We start from the raw sequence: 17,918 nt of genomic DNA on the forward strand, positions 1-17,918 counted from the left end.
GTTAATGTTAACCTGTTCAGTAGATCAGCAGGGTAAATATAGTTTTCTTCTAACTATATTAGTAGCCATTAATCAACCTGTCTTCAATCCCTCCTTCTCCCTACCCTTCCCAGCCTCTGATAACTACCAGTCTACTCTCTCTTTATGAGATCTACTTTTATAGTTCCCACATGAGGGTGATAACATGTGATATTTGCCTTTCTTTGCTTGGCTTGTTTCACTTAAAATAGTGACCTCCAGTTGCATTCATATTGCTGCAAATGATGGGATTTTATTCTTTTTATGGCTTAAAAATATTCTATTATGTATATATACTACATTTTCTTTATTGGTGGGTAATGAGTTTGATTCTGTATTTTGAAATAATACTGTAATAAATTTGGGAGTATAGATATTTCTTCAATATATTGATTTTCTTTCTTTCGGGTATATACCCAGTAGTGGAATTACTGGATCATATGGTAATTTTAGTATAAAACTATTTTTAGGTTTTTGAGGAACCTCCATAAAGTTTTCTGTAGTGGCTGTACTAATTACACCTGCTGAATATATGTCTTCTTTTGAGAAATGTCTATTCAGATCTTTTGGTAATTTTAAAATTGGATTATTTGGGGTTTTGTTGTTGTTGAGTTGTTTAAGCTACCTATATATTCCGGTTATTAATCCCTTGTCAGATGGATAGTTTCAAATATTTTCTCCCATTCTCTGGGTTGTCTCTTTACTTTGTTTCCTTTGCTGTGCAAAAGCTTCTTAGCTTGATGATATCACACTTATTTTTTGTTTTCTTACTGTGCTTTTTAAGGACTTACACAAAAATCTTTGCCCATACTAATGGCCTGTAACATTTCCCCAATGTTTTCTTCTACATATTTCATAGTTCCAGGTATTACATTGAAGTCTTTAATCTATTTTGATTTGCTATTTTGATTTGCTTTTTATATATGGTAAGAGATAGGAGTCTAGTTTCATTCTTCTGTGTACGATTATCCACTTTTCCCAGCATCATACGTTGAAGAGGCTGCCCTTTCCCCATTGTATGCTCCTGGTGCTTTTGTCAAAAATGAGTTGGCTATAAAAGCATGAATTTATATCTGAGTTCTCTGTTCTATTCCATTGGCCTGTGTGTCTGTTTCTATGCTAGTACCATGCTGATTTGGTTACTATAGCATTGCAGGATATTTTGAAGTCAAATAGTGTGATGTCTCCAGTTTTGTTCCTTTTTGCTCAGGATTGCTTTTGCTATTTGAGGTCTTCTATGGTTCTGTATATATTTTACATTTTAAATTTTTTCTATTTCTGTGAAGAATCTCATTGGTATTTTAAGTTGTTTTGGGTAGTATTATGATATAGTTATTTCACATCTTTAGTTGATTCCTAGTTATTTTATTTTCTTTGAAGGTATTGTAAGTAGAATTGTTTTCTTGATTACCTTTTCAGATTGTCAGCTGCAAGAGTATACAAATGTTACTGCTTTTTGTATATTTTTATGTCCTGGAACTTTACAGAATTTCAGTTCTAACAATTTTTTGGTGGAGTCTTTAGGTTTTTCTAGATACAAGATCATGTCGTCTGTGAACAAGGCAAATTTCACTTTTTCCTTTGGATGCCTTTTATTTATTTTTCTTACCTGATTGCTCTGGCTAGGACTTCTAACATTCTGTTGAATAAAAGTGGTGAAAATGGGCATCTTTGTCTGATTCCAGATCTAAGAGGAAAGGCTTTCAACTTTTCCACATTCAATATGATGTTGGCTGCCAGTTTGTTCTATATGGCTTTTATTATTTTGAAGTACCCTGTTCGTTGAGGGTTTTTATCATAATTTGATGTAGAATTTTATCACATGCTTTTTAAGCATCTATTGAAATTGTTTGGTTTTGTTCTTCTGTTGATGTGGTGTGTTACATTTATTGATTTCTATATGTTGACCCATCCTTCCAAACCTGGCATTAATCCCTATTAATCATGGTTAATGATCTTTTTGATGTGTTGTTGAATTCAGTTTGCTAGTATTTAGTTGAGGATTTTTGCATCATGAGTATTAATTTCTAGAGATTCTGTCTCTGAAAAGCTCTCTGGAAGGGTGAGAGTTTTGCACAGTAGCTATTCCATTCATTTGTTTTTCACATTTCCTCATTCGTAGTTCTATGTACTTGAAAATATATGAACTGACAGGAATAAACTGACCTGACTCAGCACAAGCCTCTGAAGGAAAGGTGAAGAGAATCTATTTATTTTATTCAACATCACTCAATCACCTCTGTTAAATAATGCTTTCCCTCCCAATAAAGCTGTCTATGGAGCTGATACAGACAAATTAATCAACATATGCATAAGCAAATGTCCGATAGCCCTAAGTCTTAATATAGAAATAATACATAAGAAATTACAAATAAGTATCAGCACATGTAAAACTTAAACTTTTCTTAGCCACTGAGAGAGGTACAAGGAACGCTTTTGCTCAACCATTTACATTTTGGAGAAGAAAGCATTGGAGAGGTGTTCAGAAGTGGCTTGAAGATTTTACACTCCAGTCAGTGATATCAAGTAGAATTTTTGCCATGCTGGAAGTGTTCTATAAGGTTTTTTAACATCCAGAGCCACAGTGTCCAATCACTGTGGGAGCCACTGTCGCATATGATTACCAAATGGACACTTGAAATGTGGCTAGTATGAGTAAGGAAGTGAGTTTTAGTTTTATTTAATTTTAATTAATCAATGAGTTGCAATTAACTACTGAATGGATTGAAACAAGGATGCACTTATAACCCACTCAAAGTAAATAGCACAGGGATTTGGGGTTAGAATCTGTGTTGTTAGTATCACTTGAACTATTGAAATTAAATACTGGTTTTCATGGTGACAGGGTAGCATGGGTTGATGATTTTAATTCTATATCCTTAATGTTGCTCAATAAATGATAGCTTCTATTATAATTATTAGTATTTTTATTAAAGTTAATACTCTTGTTCTGCTTACTCAGGAAAAATTTCTGAACACCTACTTAGAACATGCCAGACACACTATTCTTGGTGTTGGGGATACACCAGAGAAGGAAAAGGTACAATCCTTGCCTTCAGGAAGCTTACAGTCCAGGGAATTACTACTAAGTTAAGTTATAATTCAGTGATTTAGTGACATGCAGATTTGTTTATGCTACACTGAAATACACAAAGAGAATGCATTGTGTGTATTGTGTTTAATTTTTCTATAAGTTGTTCTTATATTCTTCTCCCATTCTATAGGATGGGTGAAAGGAAAGACTTAAACACTTAATTTGGTTCTATCTAGCAATTTTGTCTGAGTCCAATGCAATAATTTAAAATTTATTTTGGAGAGTAACTAAAACTCACTTATTTAGGTAAAAATGCTCAGTCTCGTATATTTTTGTCTCCTTGCTGCTGAGCTCTCCTCGACGATGTCTGAGTGTCTAAAGGAGGAGTCTAGTTGCTGTGACCTTAAGCCAGTAAGGAAAGGCTAGGGAATCTTGGCTCTGCCTTCAATATATCCTGCGCTTTTCCCTGGGCCCTGGATAGCCTCAGTGGTGTCATATGTCTGCCTCCTCACTGCCTGCCCTGCTGGCATGTGTGGTCAGATGACATCTGGAGCTGGGGGGACTTGTGGCCTGGGTGCGCTCTCAGCTTGGTCAGGGTCCATCTGCTCTTTCTGGCTTACTTGGCTCCACCTCTGCTTTCACTGGTTCTACAGCCTCCCTTAGACCTGGCTGGGACTTTGACCCAGGTGGACCACCTTGTCTTCCTCCTGGTTCTACCTCCCAGCCTAATACCTTATCCAGGATCTCAGCTGAATTCTACTTCTCAAAGTGTAAGAGTTTCAGGATTACTTCCAAACCACAGAGGAACCAAGGCTAGTTTAGGAAAGCTAAACTCAGGCTCTCCTTCTGCCTGACCACACTGTGCTGCACAGTTAGCTTTGATGTGGTCATTCTCCAAGTGGAGCTAGGATGGGGTGGATTAGGAGGCCGTATCCTTTCTGAGACCTAAGTGGGAAGCAGAGTCTGTCTCCTTGGCTTTCCTTTCTGCTGTGTAATACATTCTCCTCTAGATAGAAAAGAGAATTGAGAGCCAAAGTATCTGACTCTTTCCCTCCATCATCTTCTCTTTACATAATTCCCTGGTGGTTTTTGTTTAACTCTTTCCCTCTGCCTAATGCCAACTTCTCCTCCATAAGTAGCTCTTAATATAATGAAAGTTATATTAATATCATACCTGGAGACATTTTAGAAATGCTTTCAGGTATATGGGGTTGGGATCATAGTGACTGAAAGACTCTATGAACATTTAGTCAAGGAAAGCCAAATGTCCTACTAGTGTCCCATCCCCGAATACACATGTCCTGTGTCTGCATGACCTTCAGATGTCCTTCTTGAAATTCACACAAGAATCCTTTTAACAATTATCTGAGCCTATGTTATAACTCGTTTTTATACAGAAACACATAAATATATTAAATAAACATTGGATTTTCAAGAATGTAGCAACCAAACAAATTGAAAGAAAATTTTGCTTTGTAAATTTACACACATCACTGATAGCAATGCCGCTCCTGGTATTTGAATTGCCAATAAAACACACACATGCTAGTCAGCATCTATAACTGTCACTTTCCTGGTGATATTGCATGTAGGTGTACACATCTGATGACCTTATGTATTCTGGTAGAATTATACCTGAACATGTATGTACCAAAATACATATTATACCTTCAATGCTTCCTTTTGTTTTATTTTTATCTTACTGTTACAGAACTGTTTCTTTGTGTGAATGATGTTTGTAGTTATACTTAATTTCATAGAAAATATAACCTATCTTATAAATACTATAAAAAGGTGAACCTTTGCTCTATCTTCTCTATGACCTCAACCTCATGTGTAAATCCTAACATGTGGAAGAGAGTGATCAACTTACCAAATGTGGGGGGGAAAGAGAAGCACCACTTCACTTAAATATGAAGATACTAAAGAAAATATAATTCAAAATCAAATAAATATAATTATAAAAGACATGTGGAAATAGTGTAATAAAATAAACCAAGTAAAAAAAGCAAGCAGTTTCCAATTCATTTTCTATTTAGTTTTCATTTTTTCCAATTCTCACTAATTCTAATTTTGGTTGTGATGGAACTATTTTGCCACTATCATTGGTATCATTATAGATTAATAAAATTATTTAGGAAAGCAATTTAGCTACATAATCCAGACTCATTACAGTATGCATTCCATTGATCTGGTAATTCTTTCCTGAAAATTTAAGCTAAGCCAAGCAAAAGAGAAGAAATAAACCAAACAAACCAAGTTGTTCGTTACAGTGTAAAAGTAACCTAAATGACAAAAGAACATGTGGAAATGTTAGTAAATATAAAGCAATAGCAACATAGAAGCAAACATAAAACTACATTACTACAAAAGTATGTTTATGACAAAAGTATGTTTATGTTTGCTCATTTGTTCAACTAATATTTGTTTATTATAGACTAATGAGAAACACTGTGTTAGGTGCTGGGACCATTTGAAGGATAGGAAAAGAGGAAATGTTTGGGAGGGTGGGGTTTCTTTCATATAACATCTTTATTTTTTAGTTAAACTTTGAATTTTTATTCTTAAATCATTTATTTTGCATGATCACACTTACATGTGGAATCTATCAAGTCAAATATATGGAAACAGAGTAGAATAGTGGTTACTAGAGTAGAATAGTAGCAAAGAGGTAGGGAAAAAACAGGTAGATGTTGGTCAAAGGCTATGAAGTTTGCAGTTACATAGCATGAATAAATCTAGATATCTAAAGTAAAGCATGTTGACTATAGTTAATAATACTGTATTTTGTATACTGGAAATTTACTAAAAAGATTTCAGATGCTCTAACCACAAAAAGCTATGTGAGGAAATAGATTAATTTGCTTACTACAGTAATCATCTTGCTATGTATATGTAAAACGTCATGTTGTATGCATAACATTTTTAGCTCAGTGAAAATGTAAGTTCCATAAGCAAGAGCCTATAACCTCCTATTGTGAACTCTGCTGCTAACCACCTGAGTTTCTCTGTGCAAGACGCTTCTCCCTTTCTGGGCTTAGTTTTCTCATCTGTAAAGTGGGAACTTTGACTTTCAGAATTCAAAGTGGTCATCTGGTTCATTTTATTCTACAAATGCCTCAAATACATGTTTGACCTTCTTGTCCATGTCATAAACTGTCACATCCAGTTAATGACACGTACTGCTAGAATGGAAATAGTGAGGGGTTCTTTGCAAAATATTAGCAGTCATTTCAGTTCATACCCTTTTACATGGTCATGTTCTAACTTACTAGTTACCTTAAATCACATAATTTCTCTCTTGCACCATAAAATCGAACAGCGTGTTGAGATTGCGTGTAAATATCTTAAACTTAAGAACAACTGGACCTGCTCTGATTCCATCACTGCTGTGGCATTTTGCTGGGGGTTATTTTTCACAAGAATATTTCCCAACTGAACAAAATTATGTTTGGGTTAAGCGAGTGAGATAGTTTCTGGGACTTTCCTGCTAAACTTGAGGAGAAAAACAAACAAACCTTTGGTATAATGTGTTAATGGGTAATTTTACACAAAACAATTTTACCTTACAGATTTTCTTGGGGGGGGGGAATTTTTCTGAGGATCATGATTCAAGAAATACAAAGTACATGTCAAGAGTCCCTTGGTTCGAACTTTTAGTTGGGCAAAATGTAAAGAAATAGATGTTGGCCTTTTTGAAAAAGGGGTGACATAGGTCTTTTGTCTCCAGAAATTTTGTTCATTTTTTCCACTTTGCAAGCCATGCCTTTTCCAGAACAGTCCCACTCTTTTGTACTTCACACAGTCACTACAGCAGCTGTGTTAATTAAATAGATATGTCACTGCACAGAGGCTGGTGCCTGCTGCCACGTTGGCAGCCATGGGCCTTCATGCATGGCAGTATCCTGCTGCAGCCCCAGTCCCAGACTAACAGGAAGGACAGGGCAAAATAGCAAAGAGAAAAACAATAAACTAAGAATAGAGACTTAGCACTCGTCTGTGTCCATATTAAATATACCATAAAATATTTATGGGATTATATATGAGCATGCTTTTCTCCCCAGCCTTGGAATATTTGAATATAATTCTAAGAACCATGGGTAAGATCACCTAGAGTGGTGGTTTTAAGTGCTAACCTATAAATTGCTTGATTCCGAACACTACGTAGTACAGTTCTTGGACTTAGAAAATATGTACTGAATGTCTATGAGTTCCTACCCTGTAGTGAGACTGAAAACGCAGGGGTAAGATAAAACTTTAAAATTATACAGAATGCGTTCAATTGCAATAAATGTTTCCACTGTGGTACAAATGCAAAATGTGTATGTACACGTGTATGACATTACTAACCAAATTCTCAACTTCCATCCCTTACGTCAAGAGAAAATCTATATCGGGCAGATATAGATCAAAGATCCAGAATGTGAAAATTATTTTATAAATATTAAAAAGTTCCAGTTCTGCAGTAAATTTTTGGCAGAGTTTTACCAAAAATCGGTCTTGGCTGTTTGTTGATGACTTTGGGATTAATGTCCAAATGGGTTTTGTGGGTTTAGTTAAAGAAATATTAATAGTAGTTAATGTTATGTCGCTGAAATTTAATTTGTCTTCTCTGGATTCTGCTTGCATAATGCTATTTTTTTTCTTCTAATTGATTCATAAAGATCATTAAACAAGAGAATAAAAACAATTTGTAGTTAATTTCTGGGAGATTGCAGCGTGTGTGTTTTATGGTTCAAATAACAGATGTTATTTTGGAGAAGCTAAGCAGTACTGTAACTTCACTGGAAATCAGTGTGGTGATTCACATCGCAGCCTTCCCCCTGTTAACTCCTGATTGCTGTGCAGTGAACTCCTGCCCTTTTGCCGAAACAGCAGAAAAGCAAACCTCAACAGTTTTACCTCTGTGGGGCTCTGAGCTTCAGCTGGGCCCAAGAAACTAAGAGTTAGCCTATCAACAATCTCATGACCTAAGAACATTCAGAATTCAAAGGGGGTCATCTTTTCATTCTCAGAAATCTGCTGCTTACTCAGAAAAATACAGATTTGATAAAACGATGTCTCTCTCTCAGGAAAATTCTTACTTAATCCTTCAGCTTTTAGTGCTATAACTCTCATTCGCTTTCCAGAAGTTACTTGTCTGAATCTTTGCTCAGTTGAGTGGAATATATATTTATAGCATAAAATTCAGGAAAAAATGTTTGTTTAGGAAAAATAAACATTTAGTAATCTATTTCTCTTGTGCTGGAAGTCTGTATTTCAAAATCAATATCTGTTTCTTTGGTATACCCCTCTTCTGTTTTTTATTAAAACATTTCAAGGTAAATATGACAACTAAGGCATATAGAAGGGTCACCAGGATAGAAGTCTAACAGGAAAGTAGTTTAGTGACTATTAAAAGGAGACCAGCAAAGAAGAAATCCCTTCGGAAGAAGCAATGATGCAGTGTGAAAAATGACCCCAGAGAAGTGAGATGGAATCTTTATCTTAAACACACACTGCAAGGGTTGGGGAGGAGAGGGGGACGGTCAGAGAAAGAAAGAGATGGTTCCTCTGATGCGAAACTATTATACTATTCACTTGCCTTTGGGCAATGTAAGAAATACATTCTATTTTTAAGACAAGAGACTTATATCCCTCCTGAGGGAGTGTACTACGCAGCTAACGGCCAGGTTGTGAGAGAAAATAGATGGAGAGATTATTTAGGTCTAAATCCTGGTGGGAAAAGGAAATGATTTTCTAAATTTGACTCCACATACTTTTAAATGGGCAAGTTGAAAAATAAGATGATAGATTTGAGCTTTGCCAACATAGTTCTCTTCCAGTCCCCTGTCTGAACCTTCTTGCTCCCAAAACAGATAGGACACAAAGGCCCCAAACACACATGTGCATGTGTAAGCACACAAAATTACATACACAAAGCAAAACCAAGACAAAATACAGACAACACCAACAAGAAAATATAGCTCTTTGCTTCTCTCCTTTAAGCATCAATTTTAAGGACTTTGCTCCATTTTCCCCTAATTATCGTCCTTAGTTGTAATTTATAATCTATTTTACTGTAAGTAATAGAGTACTTGAGAAATTGTCTTTACTTGGGAATGACCACATGGTTGAGATGTTAGATGTAGTTGTCTTGTGTATGCAACTCTTAACTAGATTCTTGAAACCTAATCCTTTCTCTGGAACACTCATGTCACAATATTTTCCATGGTTACCATGTATTTTCTGTATGTTACTATATATGAAAGTATAATTAATACAAATCTACTTGTTTACCATTTGGGATGATTGAACTTAAAGTCAAAATCATGGTGAGAGTACATATGGATATCTGTTTATTTTTTGGAAAATATGACTTTTTTCAGAATATTATGGGGGTACAAACATTTGGGTTACATGAATTGCTTTTGTGCCATTTGAGTCAAAGTTAAAAGTGTGTCCATCACCAAGACAGTGTACGTTGTACCCCTTAGGTATGAATTTACTCACCCTATTCTCCCCCATCCCACCTACTTGGTTTCTGCTGAGTTTTACTACCATATGTGCATGTGAGTGTTGATTGATTAGTTCCAGTTTAACAGTGAGTACATGTGGTGTTTTCCATTCTTGCAATACTTTGCTTAGAAGAATGGTCTCCGGTTCCATCCAGGTTGTCACAAAGGGTAGTTCACCATTATTTTATGGCTGAGTAGTACTCCATGGTATACATATACCACATTTTATTAATCCATTCAAAAATATGGAACTCTTCATGAATTTCCATGTCATCCTTGCACATGAGCCATGCTAATCTCTGTATTGTCCCAATTTTAGTATATGTGTTGCCGAAGTAAGTATGGATGTCTATCTTTTAATCAAGGTCAAGAATGCAAGGTTACTGGGTCATATTCTTTTTTATATTAATATATGTACCTGTTTTTAAAATTATATAATATTTCAAGTATACTACAAAATGTTCAGAAAAATGTAACATTGTCTTCCTTTCTACCAGACTTAATAAATATTACTTCAGAAACATTAAAATTAATTAACCAATGTACAGTCGAATATTTTTCCAATCCCATTTCCTTTCTTTGCTCCACGTGTAGGTAATCACAACCCTGAAGTTGACAAGTGTACTTCTTGTTCATGTGTCTGTTCTATTATAGCCTATTCTTGTTATCTTACAGTTTTGGTTCTTCTGTTTGAAAATTTTACCTTAATACTATCCCACCGTACCTTCCTTTTACAACTTTTTAAATTCAATTTTGTGTACTCAGTGCCATCTGATTATTAGATGTAGATCTAATCTATCAGTTTAACTGCTAAATTATAATGATCTGTTATGTGATTGTATAATTATTCATTCTCCTATGGATGGCAACTTACATTGTTTATTTTTATGTGATTCAGCAGTGATTTTCCTTGTACTTACACACATATTACTGCACTTATAGTGAAAATATTTAACAATCTGTATAGCAGAAATGCCTGCCCATCAGAATGGGGTACTAAATAACAAGAGTGGATGTCAGATACAAATAATCATCACAGCTGTATTAGATGTGCCAGCTGAATGATAGCCCTGGGTTCTTCAGTTCTTTTCAGGTAAATGCTTATTAGTAGGAATTATAGGGATAGGGAATTATAGTCATAGGGAAACACTACTCATTTAGAATTTTCTAACATTGTAGTATCAATTCTCACTTCCATCAGCAATACGCTAAAGTTCCCACTTCCTAACATCTTCATAAACACTTGATATTGCAAGATATTTTAATGTTTACCTGGATCATGGGTTTGAGATGTCATCTCCCCTGGATGTTTAACATATATTTTTCTGATTATCAGGTTGAATATCATTTCATTTATTTATTAACCATTCATATTGCTCCAGCTGTGAATGACTTATTCCTATCATTTACTCTCATCTATTTAGGTATTATTTTTTTGTGTTGGCTACTAGATCTATGTGAATTATATGCAAAGCAAATATAGGGCCCAGTCTATAGATTGATTTTTACATATTGTCATGTTTTTCATTTTAATATAGTTGAATTTTTTACATCTTATTTGAAAAAATAAATATTTGAAAAAATCATACTTAATCCAACATCATAAATGTACTTAGTTATACTTTCTTGTGAAGTTTAAAGTTTTGCTCTTACATTTTTGATCCACCTAGAGTTTTTTACAGCAATCAATGTGAAAGATCCGATTTGTTCTATTTTTGCATTTCTCTCACAAACCAAGTTTAGATTCATACATAGGTCTATTCTGCCACCTGCATTCTGTCTCATTTTGTCTACTTGTCTGGTTCTCGACCTGGACCATCGTTTCTTCATTAGTAGTACTTTGCTATTACCTCTTGTTTGTTTAGTGCTGCTCATTCTTACTCTTCAAAGTTTTCTTTCTACTCTTACTTTTTCTTGACCCTTTACTCTTCTATATAAATTTCAACTTAATATGACAAGCATCCAAGAAATCCTTCTTGGGATTTTGGTTTGGAACTGCATTGAATTGTAGACTAATTTAAGAAAAGATTGACATCTTTAAATATTGAAGCAAGGTTTTAAAATTTGCTCTATAAAGGTCTTGGACATTTTTGTTAGATGGATTGCTAAATATTTCATGGCTCTTACTGCTGTTGTGAACAGAGTTTTAAAAGTACATTTTCTAATTGGCAATTTCTATTGTACAGGAATGTTACTGTTTTTATGTTGGTCTTGTAACTAGCAGGCTTGCTGAATTCTTATTCTAATAGTCTGCAAATTATTTTTGAATGTTCTAAATAGGCAATTATCTATAAAAAGTATTTTGGTCCCTTCTTTCCAATATCCTTTTTATTTATTTTTTCTTATATTATTGCATTACAGTGAGATACAGTGTTCAAAAGAAAGTCAATCTTGCAATATCCATGTAGTTTTCCTAATTTTAAGGGAATTATGATGTTTCACATTAAGTGCAATTTGTACCACAGGTTTGGGAAATTTCCTACTATTGGTGTGATAAAACTTTTAAATGCATATAGGTAGCATATTGGATTATCAAATGCTTTTTCTGCATCTACTGAGTCAAATGGAGTTTCTCTCCCTCCACCCCTCTTTTAATGTCATATCTGACACTGCCTCTTTAGCCATTCCTTTACACACAGCTTGGCTGTGACACTGTGCTGGTCTGTTCTCTACTTCCCCCACCCCCAAGATTAACGCCCTCCCCCCAGGGTGACCAATACTCCATGCCAAACTGTCCCTCCTATTTGTACCCTTCCTCCCCTGCTAAGGCTCTGCGTCCTACCACTGCCTGTCTGATGGCCCATTTATCACTCCTCACACAGGGCACTCCCCAGGTGGGCACCCTTGCCACCCCACAAGGGCTCTGATACCTCTGGTTACCTTGACTTGCTCTCCCACCCCACCCTAATGTGTATGACTAATTTGCTTTGTCCCATGATAGCCTTTCCTTGTACAGAGGGGAAGGGAAAGAAGTAGAAGTAAATTTCTTAGTAGTCAATCATCTTTCATTTTGAGATAAACATTGCACTTGATTGTTTTTTAATATTTAGGACATTCGCATCTATGTTTCTAAGTAAGTTTGACATATGTTTCCTTTTTTGCCTATTTTCTCCCCTGGTTTTTATGTCAAGATAATTATAAAATGAGTTAAGCTTTCATCTTTCTATCCTCTTAAACAGCTTGTCTAAGACATTAATAGAGGTTGTCTATCAAGTAGTAGATATCTATCAAGTAACAAAAGAGTCTGATACTCATGGCTCTAAAGCCAAAGAAAATCTGGTGGGTATTTTTTGATACATTGAGAAAAAACATTACTGAACTGTTTCATGGCTACAGATTGTATTAGTTTGCTAGAGCTGCCATAACAAAATCCCATTGTCTGGGTGGCTTAAACAGAAATTTATTTTCTCACAATTCTGAATCTTACAGTCCAAGATCAAGGAGCTGATTTTTTTTCTGAAATTTTTCTCCTTGGCTTGTAGACGGCCATCTGCTCCCTGTGTCTTCCCACGATCTTGCCTCTGTGTACCCTAACGTTCTCTTCTTAGAAGGGCACCAGTCACATGGCATTAGGGGCCACTCTTGTGACCTCATTTTACCTTAATGGCCTTTGGTAAAGGCCCTGTCTCCAAGTACAGTCACCTTCTGAAGTGTTAGGGGTTAGGACTTCAACATACAAATTTTGAAGGAACATATTTCAGCCAATAGCATAGATCTATTTGAGTTTTCCACTTTCTTTGAGTCAGTGTTTGGTACTTACTAAGTTGTTTTATCTATGTTTTCAAATATTAGAATAAAGTTATTCATAATATCCACCTATGATTTTTTGTTTCAAAATACTAAGGGGTACAAATGTTTTGTTACATGGATAGCTGTTATAATGCTTAAGTCAGGGCTATGAGAGTGATCACCACCCGAATAGTGTTCATTGTATCTGATAGGTAAGTTTTTAGCTCTCCCCCTTCTTGACTTCCAATGGCCTGTGTGCTCATCAATTAATTCCAAATTATTAGAGAGTACATGTGGTGTTCCCTTTTGCATTCCTGAGATACTTCAATGAGGATAACTGTCTCCAGTTCCATCCAGACTGCAGGAAAAACATTATTTCATTTTTTTTATGGCTGAGTAATACTCTCTGGGGTGTGTGTGTATGTGTATGTATATATACACATACGCACACACCACATTTTGTTATGTATTTGTTGCAAACATTAATATAAAGATTAAATTGTGGCTTTCTTCAGTAGAGAGAAATTGTCACAGTTAAAGGCAAGTCTTAAAATGTCTTTACCCAAAATAAATAATACAAAACCAGCTGTGGTTTTTATTTCTGAGGGAAAACAGTTGCCAGGCATGAGAATATTTTAGCAGTGGCCCTGCTTCAAGAATGTGAAGACATTCCATCTAGAGTTCTAATTTGGTCAAAGGAACAGATGACTTTCATGAGAGGGTTTGATATGTTCCCAAACTACTCAGCAGAATAGTAATGTGAATACTTTTGCCTTTATTCTCTTCAACTGTCTTCTCTCCCTCACGGGGGAAAAATATGTGGGAGCGGTGGGAGAGATCTGTCTTACACATGGGTGTTGGTGAGCACCTCAGTGATGGACTGTGGCCCCATCTCCTTAGTTACCAGAAAGATGAGGTATCAGCCATGTGGTGCCACTTGCATCCTAATATGCACCACTGTGTTACTGACAAGAAATAACCCAGAATGGTGTGTCTGACTTCAGAAATGTTGATAAATATTGCTCCATCTCATCTCTGCTAACTGGAACTAATTTGCACATTTTTTCCTATCTCAAATTCCTTTTTTTTGTAGCTACTTTGATCATGGAAATGTGCTCACTGGATCCTATGACTACTGTTCATACATGGGCTTCACAGGGTGGTGGATTTAGAGAAGGGATATTTGGTTTAACCTGGGACATGACAGCATTCACTCAATATTTATTGTGCACCCCCTCTGTGACAGCCATACAGGGCAGGGTATGAAGACACAAGGGAGGGCACAGTTCACACTTTTGTGAGGTTTTCTATCTGCTTCAGGTGATACACAAGATCATTTGTACCTCACTGAAACATAGCACCCTGTAGACCACGCACCCTCAAACTGTGGCCCGCAGACCACATGCGGGTGTTTTTGCCCATTTGTTTGTTTACTTCAAAATAAGATACGTGCAGTGTGCATAGGAATTTGTTGATAGTTGTTTTTAAACTATAGTCCGGCCCTCCAACACTCTGAGGGACAGTGAACTGGCCCCCTGTTTAAAAAGTTTGAGGACTCCTGCTGTAGACATTTATTCTGACTCTGGAAATGTTCATATACTCCATCCCCAGTGCTTGGAACACTACCTGGCACAAAGGAGACACTGATGAGAAAGAGTGAATCATCTCAGGACAGTCACACCATCACACACTGGGCATCATCCAGCCTAGAAAGCTTTGAAGAGTTTAATTCACTAGGTTCTATGTGAATGCATCCATCTTATTTCATTTTTAAGTTAAAAATGGCCTTTGTGTAGATTATAAAGTTTATCATAGAAAATAGAGTTAAGTAATTTTAAAATTAAGAATCAGAAAGTCACTTAATCATTTGGCATATTTCCTATCAGCTTTTTCTATGGTACATATATACATGTATACATAATGTCTATACATATATGTATATGTGTTATATATGTATATCACTTATTTACATATGTATATAGATGTATATTCTGTGTGTACATATATAAAAACTTGAACAAATAACCTTAATGGCTTTGTTTCATCTATAATATGGAGATAAGAATATCTGTCTCACAGAGAGATCTACTAAATTTATATATAAAGTGCTTAGAAAAGTATCTGGTACCTACTTAATGTTATAGAAGCATTTGGTAGGACTATCTTTACAGTAAAAGATCCTTATACATAAACTTATTAGCCATGTAGCATTGTTTGAATAGATGCAATAGAACTTAATTATTCCTCAATCGTTGAATAATTTTTCTGATCTTTTGTTGTGTATAATGTTGTGATGCCATCAATTCACTTCTAGCCTTTGCTTGGCTTTGCTTCTCTGTGTTTTATAACTCTGCTTAAATTGTTGTTCTAAGGTAAAAGACTGTAATGCAAGGGGAAAAAACATGCTATTGAAATAAATTTCCTTAGGAATAATTACAGGGTATTTCATTAGGGAAGGAAAAGCAGAAAAGACATCATATAGTGAGACCAGCTTGGCAGGGAAAGCTCAGCATGTCAGGATAGACCTGGACTGAATGCAATTTATTAACATAGTACTGAAATTATAGTGTAGTCTGTTCTATTAAATGAAAAATAACCCTGGTAATGAAACATTGATATGTCATATTATGACAGCAATAGTACATGTAAATGTTTTAATGGGTACAACTACCAGCCTTATTAACATGTCCAACATTCATTTGGCACCTTCTATGTGTTAGGCAGTCAGAAAGGCAGAAAATGAAGATGAATACAAAGACCTCGCATTGAAGAAACTTGTAATTAAAATATGCTAAAATAAGGCTATTTACTAAACAAAAAATTTATGGAATGAATTAGTAAGGAAACCACTCTTTGCCTGAAGGTGATAGGGACAGATATATAGACAAAAAGCCACCAAAAAGGCTTGTAAAAGTTTGCCTCCATTTTCACTGATGGGATCAATACTTCTGGGCCCCTATAGTTTGGAGAAGTGGTACAGTTTAACAATAGCATTGAGCTCCCTTCTGGCCAAGGAATTAACCTGAGAAAACAGATTGGCCTCATCTGAGCATGTAGATCACACATGATAGTATAGGATAGGTTTTGCTGTGATAACAAACACCAAATCTTGGCAGCTTAGCCTAGGGAATGTTTGCTTCTCTCACAGTCTAATGCAAATTTCCTCCATGTGGAATTTCACGGTTCCAAGTTTTATCTTTTTGTGCCACCATTTCAACAAGTCCTAGTAGTAAGGGAAGAGAGAGCACGAAGGTTTTATGGAATGTCTTTGAAGGCCAGGTCAATTATGACCATGTCATTCACAGCCATATCTTATTGGGCAGAATATAGTCATTTGGCCTGAACTTAATAGCATGAAACTCTCAAAGATTCTTCCTGTATACCCAAAAAGAGAAAAATAGAATGAGATTTAGTGAAATGTGGCGTCTTAGTTTTTGTGCTGCTATGACAGAATACCTGAGACTGGGTGACTTACAATGAACAGAAATTTATTGGCTCATAGTTCTGTAAGCCAGGAAGTTCAAGATCAAGGGGCCAGCATGTGATGAGGGCCACCTTGCTGTGTCATCCTGTGGTGAAAGTCATCACATGGCAGAAAGGCAGAAAGAAGGCAAGAGTGAGGGCTGAACTTGCCCTTGTATGATGAATCCACACCCATAATAACAGGGTTAATCCATTCCTAGGGGCAGACCTCTCATGGCCTAATCACCTCTCAATGGCCTCACTTCTTAATAGTGTCACAATGACAATTAAATTTCAGCATGAGTTTTGGAGGGGACATTCAAACCATAGCCTATAGTATTGTCACTTCCACTGTGTGACATTTAGATCCCCATGAAACTGTCTAGTCTCCTCTCATTCCTAATAGTTAACCCTTCCCAAATTTTGAGTTGTTAAATGAGACAACTGAAAAGTTTAGTTGACAGTTTCATTGTTTATTACCTATGAAAGTCAACTACTGGATAGTATTTTTTTGAAGTGTTATAAAATACTCTTATTGTGACTCTTCAAATAGTGTTGGGAAGTTCTATGTACTTGATTATTTTGAATTCCAGTTTTCCACTTCTGTTTCTTTCAGTAGCTTCCCTTACTTAGCCAATGGAAGTTCCATTCTGCTGGTCATTCAAGCCCAAATCTTGTAGTTATCGTAGATTCATTTTTCTCATACCCCATATCAAATCTATAAGCAATATATTTAACATCTCAGCACTTCTCCCTATTGCTACCAATTAGTCCAGATTGCCAGGTTCTGAATGACTGAAATAGCCTCCTACTTAGTTTCTTTGCTTGTTCTCACATCACTGTTTTCACCCTTTCCTATGTCAGTTATCTATTATTATGTAAGAAATTATACCAATACCTAGTTCTCTAAAAAAAAACCAAAAAAACATCATTTCATTGTTTCTGTTGGTCAGGAATTTGGGAGCAGCTGAGCTGGTGGCTCTGCCTAACGGCTTCTCACGAAGTGACTAAAGACTTACCTAGGGCTAGAGGATTGGCTGCAAAGGTGACTCACTTAAATTGCTGGCAAGTTACTGCTGACTACAGGCAGGTAGTTCCTCACTACATGAGCCTCTCTGTAGGGCTCCATGAGTGTCCTTACAGCATGGTGGCTGGCTTCCCCAGAGCAAGTGAGCCAA

General features: G+C 36.0%; 1 protein-coding gene and 1 non-coding gene across 3 annotated transcripts in view; one reads left to right on the forward strand and one right to left on the reverse strand.

Moving 5' to 3' along the window:
- The window catches only part of RARB (retinoic acid receptor beta), a 702,725-nt gene that overhangs the window by 138,203 nt on the left and 546,604 nt on the right, over nt 1–17,918 (forward strand). The window lies entirely within an intron of this gene.
- LOC142874983 (U6 spliceosomal RNA) lies at nt 9,789–9,892 on the reverse strand. Its single transcript, XR_012922566.1, has one exon. It is a non-coding gene; the product is annotated as a U6 spliceosomal RNA (small nuclear RNA).

This window comes from Microcebus murinus, chromosome 1 (genome assembly GCF_040939455.1).
Source record: "Microcebus murinus isolate Inina chromosome 1, M.murinus_Inina_mat1.0, whole genome shotgun sequence".
Taxonomy (NCBI): domain Eukaryota; kingdom Metazoa; phylum Chordata; class Mammalia; order Primates; family Cheirogaleidae; genus Microcebus; species Microcebus murinus.